This window comes from Saccostrea cucullata, unplaced genomic scaffold (assembly GCF_032062105.1).
Source record: "Saccostrea cucullata isolate Sc308-1 unplaced genomic scaffold, CSIRO_AGI_Scuc_v1 ctg778, whole genome shotgun sequence".
Lineage (NCBI taxonomy): Eukaryota > Metazoa > Mollusca > Bivalvia > Ostreida > Ostreidae > Saccostrea > Saccostrea cuccullata.
Window position 1 is genome coordinate 46,850 of NW_026925444.1, and position 14,984 is coordinate 61,833.

The following is a 14,984-nucleotide window of genomic DNA, read 5'->3' on the forward strand; positions in this document are numbered from 1 at the left end:
TTAAACTTATTAGAACCCCAAAAAAATCGCAACAAATTTGTGTGGCAGGAAGTTGAATGTTCATCACGGGGAGCATTCATTAAGTCGACCATAATTTTACTTGGTTCTTATTTTCTGATATTAAAAAAATTGATTTTGTGATATCAGAAAATACTGATCATTTTTTATATCAAAATTATTTTCTGATATCAAAAAAAAAAGAATTTCTGATATCAAAAAATTGATTTTTTGATATCAAGAATTCGATTTCTTGATGTCAGAAAATACAAATTATTCTATCATATCACGAATTTGAATTTTTGATATGAAAAATTGATTTTTTTGATATCAAGAATTATGTTTCTTTTTTGATATCAGAAAATGATTTTTTGATATCAAAATATCATTTACTGATATCACAAAATCCATTTTTTTGATACATTGTATCAGAAAATAAACAAGATTTTTTTATATCAAAAATTCGAATTTTTGTTGATATCATAAAATCATTTTCTGATATCAAGAATTCGCATTTTTGATATCAGAAAATGATTTTATGATATCAAAAAATCGAACTTTCGATATCAAGAATTATTTACTGATATCAAAAAATATTTTTTATATCAAGAATTCGAATTATTGATATCAAGTATTTCTTTTTTGATATCAGAAAATACCTCAAAAATATTAAGACTGCGCCTCATATTACTTCGACTACAATGTCATGTTGAACGTAATCGAGTTTATATTTGCATCTTTATTTTTGGAATATGCAGAATAAAAATTAAAAGGTGATCTAGATGAACACTGTAATTTTATTCATCATTTAACTTATTGCAGAATCTTGTTAAAAAGTCCAGCAACTTATATACCCTATCAATATTAAATAATTCATATTACTGCCCACGAAGTTAGAATATTCTTCGTACATTATAATATGCATTGACAACACTCTGAGTGATATGTTAATTCATGTATTTTTAAGATGTTCGTGTTTATTAAGATTTAAACAATTACACATGAATTTTACCACATCCCTACTTCTGATGAAAGGGGGGATACCCGACACCCGCGCCGTACTTTTAATATCAGTCTTATTCAAATTTTCATTGGCATAATGTTGATTGATTGTACATTGTTTAACGTCCCTCTCGAGAATTTTTCACTCACATGGAAACGTCTTCAAATTTTGACCTTTACTCGGCACTCAGGGCCATTGAGCAGTGAGGGATCTTTATCGTGCCAGCGCCTGCCGCTGACACGGGGCCTCGGTTTTTAAGGTCTCATCCGAAGGACCTGCAACTTTCACTTCAAAGTGCCGAGCGCATGGCGAAGGAACAGTTGCTACCCATTTTAACGACTAGGTCAGTCGCGGCCGAGATACGAACTCACGACCTCCCGATCACGGAGCGAGCGCTCTACCGACTGAGCTACCGTGATCGGTGGCATAATGTTGAATATTTGCAATCAGCTTATACACAGACAGCTTTTATTATAAAGAAAAAATGTTTTTGATACTTGCATTATGTCATAGTACAATGCATATTATTATCTGCACAGTGTCATATAGGACCGATAGGCCGTGTGTTTGTATAAATTTATTATAATGCATTTCACTTTAATAAATTAATTATTTGCATGCTTGCAGATATATAGCGTTTTCACAAGATTCACGTACAAAATTTTAAAGTTAAAAAAAAAAGAAATTAAAAACAGGAAAAACTCCCCTGTTGCTACATACCTGTTTTATTAGTTTCTTCTAAGACATTAGACATGAACCATCAGAATTCAGACTTATTAAATATAATACTTGAAATTGGCTAATACATGTACTGATATCATGAGTGTTGTTTAAATAAACTTGAATGGTTCGTACAGACTATTTATTAAGCCATTCTTAGAGAAGTAAACGGGAAACAATGTAACGTCGCCTTTGTGACGTAACTGTCGTCAAAATCAATTGTACACAAAACAACCGCTCGAATCGTCGAAAATGTGTACCGAAATTGATGACAAATGCAAATAAAAATTAATATCCGCCATTTTGAATCGCCATTTGACATATAACTTACAGCTGTACCATCATTCAGTTATAAAAAAAAAAAATAGAGAGATGCAGAGGAAAATACAAATCTGCAGTGTATGGATATTTGCAAATGTAAAATCCTGAACAAAGCAGAATATAGAAACAATAGACAAATGAATCAGAGAAAATTCGAATTAAGTGTAAAAACAGCTGAATTTTCTGAATTAAAGTAATAATGTTAGCATTCTATCATCATTTTTATAGCTGCTTTACTCTCAGTGAGAATTTACATATTATTTCTACTATTCAAACGTCAATAAGAAAAAATTAGAAAAATTGGATGTCCCCCATTTTGACCTTCTTAACGCAATTTTCATGAGGGCCAGCATATTTTTTTTCCTGATCCAGCATACTCGAAATAGGTTTTAAAAATGCTAGACAAATAATAATTATTTGCAGTTAAAACCTATTTGAAGTTTTCTTTTTAATATTGCATATTTTTCTACCTGCCTAAAGATACTCATTGATGCATATTTTTAAACATCATTTTTATGCCCCTGTAATCAAAGATTCGGGGTTATCTAGGTATTATCTGATCACATTTTGTCCAGCGTCAGTCCGTCTGTCTAGCTGTCCGTCTGTCTATCTGTAAACTTTCCAACGACTTCTTCTCTAGAACCACTGGGTCAATTTCAACCAAACTTGCCACAAAGCATCCTTTGGTGAAGGGGATTCAAGTTTGTTCAAATGAAGGGCCACGCCAAACAGGACGGAAGAACTACTCGTTGCTTAGCAAAGAGCTTTGCTCTAGTTATTCTTTTTTCCTTTTTCTAGACACCAACGTTGAAGCTTCATATCTTCCTTATTCCGGAACGGATTTTGTTCAAATTTTCAGAGCTTTCAAACTTTGAAAGACACTTTTAGAATATTGTGAAACAATTCTAAATTACCTTCTGTATAATTACGAGATATTCCCCCTTTGATTGAATTTTTAAAGCCTTTGATTTCCAGACATAGGCTTTGAGATTATTGGTTCGCTCTATTATTAAGTTGTGTTAATAACGGTAATATTAACGTCCTTCTGGTCCGTCATTTTTAATGTTGGTGACATCGCATTAAGACATGAAGATACTAAGGTGCCAGTAAATACTTTCACATTAATTGTTTTCATAATTAGAAATAATTTAATTCTGGTTGTAACGATTTATTTGATTGGATAAAAAATTATTTTATATCGTATAAAATGGGTTGCCTACGTCACAATGACGCGTCAAAAACGTATCAATCCGCCTGACGTTACATTTAAATTTTGTACAAATTGAAGTCAATTTATTAGAACAGTCATCTTTATTTCTTACATCAAATGAATGAAAATTAAATTATAAGCAATGAATTTAATAGCTACCCATTTTATACGGTATAAACTGGGTTGGAACAGTTTACGCTTTTTTATAAACCGCTTCGCGGTTTATAAAGCGTAAACTGCCCCAACCCAGTTTATACCGTATAAAATGGGTAGCTATTAAATTCATTCCTTAAATAATTTAATTTTATTTGTATTCTCGCCTCTCATTGGTTGATTTCCAAAAAGGAACGCATAACATTTTGTATAATCTGGTTTGGTATGGGACACACCCCCTTGACGACCAGCTTAATCATCATATCCATGCAATCCCCTCATTTCCAGTCCTCGGAATCCATGGAAAATTCCAGATTTCATAAATGTACCTTCAACTTTAATCAATTACTCGTTTTTACCTCATGTAAACAAACATCATGGCTGCTAGATCTATGAATCAGTCATTACCTCCCCTCGCTTCAAATCACTTCCGTTACTACGGTTGTATTATTGCGCGGTAAATTTGAACTTATAAAAAGCAACACAATTTTACATCAAAAGCTGTTTAATTATTTTAAAATTAAATTATAATAATTTAATTCTGGTTGTAACGCTGTATTTGATTGGATAAAAAATTTACTTCATATCGTATAAAATGGGTTGCTACGTCACAATGACTTGCGTCAAAAACGTATCAATCCGCCTGACGTTACATTCAAATTTTGTACAATGAAATTAATAGCTTCCCATTTTATACGGTATAAAGTGGGTTGGAACAGTTTACGCTTTTTTATAAACCGCTTCGTGGTTTATAAAGCCTAAACTGCCCCAACCCACTTTATACCGTATAAAATGGGTAGCTATTAAATTCATTCCTTAAAGGAATGACTTTAATTCTTGGCCATATTATCTAGTATAATCTGGTTTGGGTCAGGTTACGCTTTTTTATTATCCGCTTCGCGGATTATAAAGCGTAAACTGACCCAAACCAGATTATACTCGATAATATGGCCAAGAATTAGAGTCATTCCTTAAATAAATTGCTTGAGGACGTCTTGTTCTCTCCTCTCACATTGGTAGCGCGTATGAACAGCGGTATGAACACTTGCTTTTGTTCGAAGCAGCAGGCGCGGATCCAGGAATTTTTTCCCGGGGGGGGGGGGGGGAGGGTCCAACTAATTTTAAAAAATTCAACTCAGAAATTTTTTGAGAAGCAAAAAAAAAAAGAAAAAAAACATAAACTTAATTGCCCGAACGTGAGAATCCTATTTTGTGTGTGGAGGGGGGGTGACTTGGGGGAGGGGGGGGGGATAGTTGACTTTTGACTTCTAATGCTTTTAATTTACTTTTCATAACAACTTAACAAAGGTCAGCGTTTTCAAGGAGCGTCTCCGTTTTTTAGGGGGGAGGGGGTCCAAGGTCCCTGTTTACTTGGTTAAGTGTAACACTTTCATATCTTTGCAAATTCCGGAGGGGGTCTTGATCCCCCCCTCTAGATCCGCGCATGAAGCAAGCGGGCAATTCACAAAGAAGGAAAAACAGAAGAAAAACGTGTCTGTGTAAATGAAAACAACAATCGCAATAACGTGTTTTTGAACGATCAGCATACGGGTTTTTTTATCCTTCTTCCATGCATTTCGACTATACTGAAAAAAGATCGGCTATCAAATATATCATATCAAAAGAATGAAACTTTGTTTTGTACATGTGTAAATAATTTAAAAGTAGTTCTTACAAATATGTGACAAATCTGCTAAACAATTATTTAAATATTTCAAAAATTATAATTTGTATAGTTGTATACAAATATTCCAAAATAATCTTTAAAGTTTAAAGGACCGACAGGTGGTTAAATTTCCTCTCATCACTATACGTACACCCCCCTAAATTAAAATGAATACAATAACCCACCCACCCCCCTATAAAAATGACCGAGGCATATTTACACATGTAGTTTGCCTTGTCCGTCTTCTATCCTTCCGTCCCGCTTTTCGTTTAGCTCAGTTCAAAGCTCAATTTCAATGAAACTATTAAAAAATATTTTTATAAACCTTCTTTCCTTCTTTTCTTTCCTTTGACCTTAACCTTACTTTTCTTAAGTTAGTGTTTAACTCAGTGGTAAACAAACCATTCAAGACACAGTAATCAAATTCCATGTGCTGATACAGTTCAACTGCATCAATATTTTTTTTTACCTTGACCTTTCTTTTAACCTGGATCTCACTTTTCTTAAGTTAGTCTGGAAAGTTCAAGTTCACATAATTCCTTTACAGTCTTTTTCATACCGAAACATTGTAAGTTGCTTCCCTTACAAGGTTGCTTACTTGTATAACTTTAGAATGTGGTTTGACCTAGACTCAATGTTACGTCTACATGTCCGTAGCTCCAACGGAAGACCTATTTGTTTCTTTGCAACGAGCTCGGCTCTAGTTTTGATTTACTTCCCTTAACATCTAATCATTATTCATAATGATCAAGAGTTTCTATCATGTAATTTACGTTATTGGAAACAAATTGTCATAAATATATATTTGCATGGATTTATACATGTATATTATAACTTTTTAAATTAGTTATGAGTGTGTACGAGGGTTGTCCAAAAAGATCGTTACGCCGCGTCGAAGTGGGCTAAGCAGTTTGTGTATACAAACTGTCTATATTGATAGCGCTCGTAAATTTTTTTGCATTGATTTGAATATTCAAAATTAAATAAATCATAATTTATACGTAAATATTGCTAGCACTTGGAAGTGTGGCGCCATAAAAAAGAGATGTAGCGTGTGTTAAAATTCAAGATCCAAATGTTTGACGTTATAATGAAATTAGCTTAACGTCAGACTGGTCCATGTGCACCATAGACCCCGATTTTTTTTTTATTCAAAAATATAAGTTCCATCAATAAAAAATTAAATCATTCTGACTTGGTTTTTCATAAGAAATATTTTGATATTGAATAGATTTATATAGAACCATCTATTTTAACAAAAACATCATTGTCGACGAACTTTTTGGACAACCCTCGTACACACTCATAACTAATAAGATTTATCGCATGCGAAAAAAAAAAGACAATAGGTGTCACTGCTGCATTACATGTATATAGAAGATTTTCCTGGAAGTTAGTTAATTATTATTTGATCACCTGCGGACCTTTCAAAATCCCATCATTTATCTTTATTTGGAGATACATGTACCAGGGCATTATATTACATGATCAATTTATAATTTATGATATAAAAATTGATAATTAAGTCTAATAAAAATGCATTTCATGTTTTAGGAATTGACTGAAATCCCACAAAGTGGCCTTCAGTCTGGACTGAGATTGATGAGGAAATTAATCATTGTTTAGACTGAAACTCAGTTTACATCCGATTAGCCTGGGCAGCATATTTTGATAAAAATATGTAATTGATTTGAAATGCTGTAAACAATCATGACAGTTTTCTACAAAGATAAATGGAAGGATTACTTAAAAAAAAAAGCATGGATAAAATTCTTAATGATAAACATATAGGACTTGAAAGGCTAACATGGCTTTTGAAAATTAGCCACAATATTCTAGGTGTATGATTTGTAATTCAGCGTATGGCACATTTTAGTTGTTTTTGCACATGTCATTATAATAAAACAATAATATACAATATAATTTTTGTCTAAAATTATTTGAAAAGTTTTCATTGGGTAATTTACCTTAGCAGAATGAAGATCTAGGTTGTATATATACAGGTTTCAATGTCATGAAAATTACTTTCATGTTTGGCTGCTAATATAATATAGAGCATGATCATGTACATAAATGTGTCTATATGAGAACTTAATTCAAACTGATTAACATCAGATATTTGTTACCCACTGAATTTCTGATGGTCGGTATAATTTTTTATGTGTACAGCGACCATCAGAAATTCGGAGCGTACATGTAACAAAGATCTGATTGTGGGCACATAATACATGTAATATACACACTTCTATTTAGAATTTCTGCTGTAATATATTTTTATTTGTATAACGTACGTTAGATAAAGGGACTTAAGATGTCCTAGTCAACATCTTTGTAAGTTTTACTAGATCAAAGGGGCTTGCTCCCGGCGTGTAATATTTTATTTTTTTTAATCGTATACGTGTTGTTTTATTGTATATGATCTTTTTTTAAATAAATAATTAATACACGCCGGGAGCTCTGACAAATCTCGGCGACTTCTCTTCTCCCCCATCTCTCTCTCTCTCTCTCTCTCTCTCTCTCTCTCTCTCTCTCTCTCTCTCTCTGCTTCAGCTCAGAAAATTTAAAACAAAATAAAATATATTTGTGTTTTTTTCCTTGTTTAATTTCATATACTGAGCACTCAGGTACTAGGGACGTACACACTACACTCAGTGACACTGTATATAGGCGTCACACAGGCACGTAGCACCCGGGGGGAGGGGGGAGCCTGGCCCCCCAACTTTTTTTCCCAACATTACTTTTACTATTGTTCATTGAAAGGTTGTTTTTCCCCCTCACTTTATAGTACAGGAAATTGATACCAGGGAAATGTAGTATTGAATGCCAAAAAATTGGGTACTGAAAGAAGTTGACACTGAAAAAAAGTTGGTCCCTAACCCCATCCCCACCCCCTTCTCCACCCCATCCCCCACGAAATAGGATTTTTGAGTTTGGGCAATTTTCCTTTTTTTTTTGGCATGTCAACTTTTTCAGGTAAGTCGAAAAAAAGTTTTCTGGCTGCCCCCCCCCCCCTTCAAAATCGATGCTACTTGGCTGTCCCAAGCATTACTAGCTGATTACTACGTATATCTATGTATGTGTGATGTGTATGCAAACATTATACTTACTGTTATTCCCGTTAAAAAATTAAGTAAGGCGAATAAAAATATATAACAATAACTGTGTAATGTTTATAAAATATTGTAAATGAGAGTGTATTTTTTTCCTATCTATTTTTATACCCTTTATCAGTGTTTATTTTTATGCTAAACGCGATTGCTATTTGACTGAGGAAATGAAATTATACACTAGACAAAATTGCTAACGCACCACTTAAGAAAATTAATATTTTACTTTTGAAAACCTGTTTATTTTATGAAGTATTTGATAAAAAAAAATATGTTACTTTAATAAAAAAAAAATAAGGCAAATTAATGTCAAACCTTATTAAAAAAAACTACAATGTTTATTGAAGTGTGACCAATTCCTAGAAAAAATGAAAATCATTTCTATTTCATTTTCAAAGAGAAAAATTCAATTTTTTCTATGTTTTTGTGTTCTTTTCATTTGTACAAATTTAAACAAGAGGCCCATGGGCCACATCGCTCACCTGAGTACTAAGGGTAGGAAAAAGTAGAAAATGGCTTTTTATTGTAAAGTTTAAATCCAAAAGTAGTCCCATGACCAATCACGGATTTGCTATTTTTTAGAAAATGATTTTTAAAGAATTTTCCTATATATATCTTTAAAAACTTTGGTCGGCCATTTTGGCCCCGCCCTACCCCTGGGGGTCATGATTTAAACAAATTTGAATCTACACTACTTGAGCATGCTTCCATATAGATATGATGAATTATGGCTTTGTCATTCTTGGGAATAAGATTTTAAAAGAATTTTCCTATATATTTCTATGTAAAACTTTGGTCGGCCATTTTGGCCCCGCCCTACCCCGGGGGGTCATGATTTGAACAAACTTGAATCTACACTACCTGAGCATGCTCCCATATAAACATGATGAATTATGGCTTTGTCATTCTTGAGAAGAAGATATTTAAAGAATTTTCCTATATATTTCTATGTAAAACTTTGGTCGGCCATTTTTGCCCCGCCCTACCCCGGGGGGCCATGATTTGAACAAATTTGAATCTACACTACCTGAGGATGTTTCCCCATAAGTTTCATCTTTCCTGGCACAGTGGTTCTTGAGAAGAAGATTTTTAAAATATGCCACTAAATTTTCATTAATTCCCAATTATCTCCCCTTGATTGAGGGCGCTTCATTTGAACAAACTTGAATCCCCTTCACCCAAGGATACTTTGTGGCAAGTTTGGTTGAAATTGGCCCAGCGGTTCTTGAGAAGTCGAAAATGTGAAAAGTTTACAGACAGACAGACGGACAGACGGACAGCTAGACGGACGGACGGACAGACGGACGCCGGACAAAATGTGATCAGAATAGCTCACTTGAGCCTTCGGCTCAGGTGAGCTAAAAAACTCAGGAAAAAAGTTACAACGAATGCGGCGTTTACGGAAGTTGAGTGCATTTGGTATGGACACTATGGCACCGGATGATTACTAGGCGATATGAGAGTCAATGACAGTTTGTTATTTGATTTATAACTGGGGACTACCCCTGTGGCAACCTCACAGACCACCTTTAGTGATCAACAATTTCATATCTTGGCAAAAATGTTGGTTTTCGGACTAGAAGGTCATTCAAGGGTCTTTTCATAATACTTATATCCCATTCATACGACATGATTTGCATGCCTCAGTATATTTTACACATAAGTAAATTTACTTCCATGTGCAATTTTTGTCGTATGAACACATTTACTCAGATGCAAATTCTGCACAGTTGAGTAAATTTACACCTGGTCAGGACTAGGTGCAAATTAACTTTTGCATACACTTTGTAGCAAATTATTAGTTCATACTTGTATGTAAATTTTGTCGTATTCATGAACACGCAGCAAATTTACTTATGTATGTATTTTGTTTGTTTATTGCATAAATTTTCATTTTAAGTGTTGTTTTGGTTAAAAAAAAAATCAGTTGGTAAACATGGTAGCTAGAAGGCAAACCTCTAAACAAGGAACCGGCCATTATCTCCTCCGAGATAAATTTTCGAATTTGCAAAAACGAGGGCATCTTGCACCCTTTCTGGCAAATCTATATGTTTTTAAAATATCTCTAAAGATATAGCTGTGCATGGTCGCAAACAATTGTCCTTTGGGATCAATAAGTTGTGTCCTTACTATACAAGGTGTCTCCTTTGAAATGCTCCGGAGCTATGATAGAAACATACATTCCATCAATTGCTCGGGCCCCATTACCGCTCAGCTCTTGATGACTTTCTTCTACCTTTCTCTGTTTTTAATTCAGGCAAGCTACTCACATATCACATAAGTTAATGTTACAGGAATAAACTCATTGAAAGTAAACATTCTTAAGTATCTAGACATATGATCTCATCATGAATGTCATGGGTTTGTATTAATTTCCCATTCACATATTTGTATTGTGCAAAATTTTTGAGATCAATGACTGTTAGTTTTCTTCATCGTTTTAATTCTCCTTGAAAATACATAATTACATGACTGACGCTTTTCATACTTGTATATATACATGTATACTGAATTTACGACAGATTTTCACGTTATTTCCCGATTATGACAATGAGCGCACGGCGGTTGTGACCGATCGGCAGGGATGCTCATTCCTCCATGGCACCTGATCCCACTTCTGATGTTTTGGAGGTGTGTTTGCTCTGCTCCTATTTTGTATTGTTTTATGGATTTTGATATTGAATACGTACTGTTCGTTATCTCCATATCCTTCATGATCATATTCAAGCGGATATTTTATGATGAACTCACACACTTGATGTACTATATATTTTCCAACACCAAAAAGATTCCAATCGTCCAATTTCTGCTGAAGACGTCAATCAGTAGATGGCATTAGTCACCCTTTCCTTTAAACCCAATGACTCTTCTACAGGCTTTAGGACCAAATCCAAAACATTTTCCAACATTAAACAACAAATTTTATGGCATAATCATGTTATTCGCTTCGCGAATGAAATAAGTTTGACGTTGTACACGTTAACGTCATTTCTTGTATAAGAGGGATTCTAATGATGTTATACAGTTTATATTATTATTTTCGAATATTTAGTAGTATTTACTGCTATTTCAGGAAATAAAATAATACGAGAGAGAGAGAGAGAGAGAGAGAGAGAGAGAGAGAGAGAGAGAGAGCTCCAATACTGGATTCTTTAGATAATCGTTAATATATATGAAGAATGGGTAGCGAATCAAATAACATGAGTATACATATACAGAGGCAACATTCTAAAATTCTATAAAAGGGGAGATTTTCAAAGGGTAAGAGTTCGTTTTAAATATATATGAAGAACAGGTAGCGAATCAAATAACATGAGTATATATATACAGACGCAACATTCTAAAAGCCTCTGAAAGGGGAGATTTTCCCCGGAAAAGGGTTTCTTTGGGGGACATACAGATAAAAAATGGGGCTTGGATTTTTTGGGGGTTTCATTCTTAAAATGATCGTGTCTTAAATGATCAAGGCATATTATAGGGAGCGAATCAAATAACATGAGTATATACCGACGCAAGTTCTGTTTTTACTTGCATGAGAGTCAATTAGACCGTATCGATCATACATATGTGAAGAGCAGGTAGCGAATCAAATAACATGAGTATATATATATATACAGACGCAACATTCTTAAAAGCCTCTAAAAGGGGAGATTTTCCCCGGAAAAGGGTTTCTTTGGGGGACATACAGATAAAAAATGGGGCTTGGATTTTTTGGGGGGATTCACTCTTAAAATGATCATTTTTCAAATGATCAAGGCAAATCATAGGGAGCGAATCAAATAACATGAGTATATATATACCGACGCAAGTTCTATTTTTCCTTCTACGAGGTAAGTGAATAAATAACATTTAGCATTTATTTCTTTAAAAAACATATACTTACTAAATTTCTTATTTTATAATTGTGTCAAGGGATCATTTTACTACCGACAATTCCGGAATGAAATATTTCTTGATTACATATCATTCACTTTCAACTTGCACTTCTAGGCCTATGAAGGTAGCTAGCGAGTGAACACTCTTAACACCACAGTATAATATGAAAGAATCACAAAGACTTAATATAAGCCGTATAAATATTTTTTTTAACAAAACCACATACTTTCATGTAATAAACGTTTAAACTATTTGCATTTCAATCTATTTGCTGTTTATTCTGTATCAATATTGAAAATTAAGCAACATTGAGAGCAAAAGTAATATTATGTTTACTCCGTAAATTACAAGCAGTAAAATATTTGTTCACATTTTATAGCATACGAAATAACTAGCAAATGATTTAAGATGTATCACGTTTGAATATTTGAAACATAATTTTTAAAACTATTTAAAAAATTCCGTTTATTCCGTAAATAGCATATATATATATATAAAAAAAAAAATAAATTTGAAATAAAATTAACGGAATAAATACCAAACTTAATTCAATTATTTATTTTCTCATTAAGTCATCAATAAATATAGAATGATATAGATGTGTCTAGTTTAACTATTACACATTCAACATAATTTTAGCTAAATGAAATAAAATTGCGTTTATTCCGTAAATTATGTAAATTAAGATATAACATTTTACGGAATAAATAGCAAAATTTATTTTATTGTAATTAATTAATTGTCTGTTGTTCATACGGAATAAATAGCATATTTTTAAACTAATTTCTTTACATATCTTTTCTGTTTGTGATATCATAATATACTTCAGTTTACGTGAAAAGCATTAGGCGAAAATTGTGTCGGTATATATACTCATGTTATTTGATTCACTTCCTATAATATGCCTTGATCATTTAAAAAATGATCATTTTAAGAATGAAACCCCCAAAAAATCCAAGCCCCATTTTTTATCTGTATGTCCCCCAAAGAAACCCTTTTCCGGGGAAAATCTCCCCTTTCAGAGGCTTTTAGAATGTTGCGTCTGTATATATATATACTCATGTTATTTGATTCGCTACCTGTTCTTCACATATATATGATCGATACGGTCTAATTGTGACATGACCCGGCGAGTTTTCCTTTGAAGTCAAGCATACTGTAACTGCGATACAGAACACTTTTTGTGGGCGTTTCTTATGCAAATTAGCAGAAACTGTACTGTATCTGCAAAATATCAACGATACAGCACGGTTTATTTTTAGCGATGACGGAAAGCTGTATCCGTATACAGACATACCAATCGTTCAATTCGCCATAGAACTGTTAGTATTTATATATGTACTCAAATATTGAGGTGAATTAAAAATAAAATTTTACAACATAAAGGTATTATTGTCGATTTAAAAAAATTTAGAAAGGAGGGAGTGGGGCAGTTCACAAATCATTACTTTGACCCCCCCCCCCCCCCAAAAAAAAAAAACAACAACAAAAAACGGAAAATCGTATTCCGTATATATTTTATAATCAACCAACACCTATGTGGTCATTTCGTTACTTGTTGATGAATTAAAAACCGTATGTATACAAGTTTAGAAAAAAAAATTTAAGAAAGCGAAAAAGAAACAAAACTCAAAGGTGGGATGGGGGCACCAGTGAGTGCTGTATCCCCGTTTGGTTACTCTACATTTTAATGAAAACGTGAAGGTAAAATACCCCCCTTTCCCTTTCATCTGCTTATTTCAATTTTATATATGACGACCGGTATAGGACATTGTCGGACCTTTCTCTCAGAATCTACGATCTCCCGAAGCATTTCTGTTTCAAAAATATTCCCACATGATTTTATATATCAAAATGTTTTGCATTAAATCGTAGCTTAAACATGAAAAAAAAAATGTCAGCAAGAGCTGCATAGAAAAAAAAACCCTGCGCAATCAAATCTAAATAAAATTTTTGGAAAACAAATTAATTTATGCATCCCTTAGATAATTTTAAAATGATAGATACCTGCACGTCCATCTCACTCGGCATTTCAGTTGCGAATGCTTGAAATGGGATACAAATCAACTTTCTGCAAAATCATCTGATTGGTTGGGAGGTATGTACCCAAATACGCATGTAAATTAGTGAGGTCCTTAGAAAGGTCATGTCACAAGTCATTTAGAATACTCGTTTCTTACTGTATCAGAGATACAGGGCGGGGCCCGGCTCGAGCTACCGCTCTCGCCTCAAGCCCCGCCCTGTATCTCTGATACAGTAAGAAACTCGTACTCTAAATAATACTTGACTCTCATGGAAATAAAAACAGAACTTGCGTCGGTATATACTCATGTTATTTGATTCGCTCCCTATAATATGCCTTATGCTAGTTATAAGACAGAATTCTCTATATATTTTATTTCCTTAAATCATTGGTAATTTTGATTACCGAATGCAAAAGCATGATTAAAATCACTCTTATACAGGCATTGACGTTAACGTGTACAACGTCAAACTTATTTGATTCGCGGAGTGAATAACATGACTATGCCAATTTTATAAATTTTCCCTTCTGCGTGTTTAAATTCTTAAACCATTTTTTGTCCTTACAATCAAGTTCCTTTTCTTTCGTACCAATAAATTAGTGGATCGGGTTTCCACCCTAGTCTTTAAGGAACATTCAAAAGTTAGTCTTTTACCCAAACAGTAAGGAAATACACTTTTCAATAAAAATTTACAATTCTGAATCTGTCTTTCTTTTTAGTACGGTATACAGTGGGATATGTCATTTTTAAAGCGTGCTTAAAACCGAATTTCCGTGACATTCTAGTGTATGTGAAGCACAAAGGTTTACAAAAAACTAAAAATTAACACTGCACACTGAAAAAAAATGTTACGAGTAAGTTCGAATTTCCTCGACAATGCATTATATAGAAAATATACAGTATCCTT